Source organism: Cebus imitator, unplaced genomic scaffold, assembly GCF_001604975.1.
Source record: "Cebus imitator isolate Cc_AM_T3 unplaced genomic scaffold, Cebus_imitator-1.0 Scaffold263, whole genome shotgun sequence".
NCBI lineage: Eukaryota > Metazoa > Chordata > Mammalia > Primates > Cebidae > Cebus > Cebus imitator.
In genome coordinates this window covers 1,103,846-1,104,531 of record NW_016107578.1, presented here as the reverse complement: position 1 = coordinate 1,104,531, position 686 = coordinate 1,103,846, and positions in this window count along the sequence as shown.

Here is a 686-nt window from a genome sequence, read left to right as displayed (position 1 = left end):
TGCCTCAGCCTCCTGAGTAGCTGGGATTACAGGCACGTGCCACCATGCCCAGCTAATTTTTTGTAGTTTTAGTAGAGACGGGGTTTCACCATGTTGACCAGGATGATCTCGATCTCTTGACCTCGTGATCCACCTGCCTCGGTCTCCCAAAGTGCTGGGATTACAGGTGTGAGCTACCGTGCCTGGCCCCCATCTAATTTTTTGTACTTTTTATTGTAGGGGGGAAACCCTGCAAGGGCCGTGGCAAGGGTCTGAAACCTCAGTCTGTTCCCATATAAATATTGATTTAGAAAAGAATTAGAAATGTAGGCACATAGTTATTCCTTTATATAACCATATATAGTTTTTTAGTTACTTCTAATCATAAAGATATATACTCAATATAATCTTTAATTTTACCAATGACTATCGGGTTATGAAGCATGCAACTGAGGTGACACTGTAAACAAAGTGATCCTAAGGAAAGATGCTCTAAGCCCTCTGTCACACCCACATAAGGGCTGCTGGAGGGCGCCTCGGCTGTGTGGCAGCGTCTGTTATGAAAGTGCCTGCTGTTTAGCCAGCTAGGGAAGGAGATCTCCAAAGTGACGGAGACATCTCCTTCCTGTAGGAGTTAGGAGAAAACTCCGCTTCTCCAAGCTCTTGTGGCAAGGCCTGACAGCTGTCAGGGAAGCCCACAGACATCT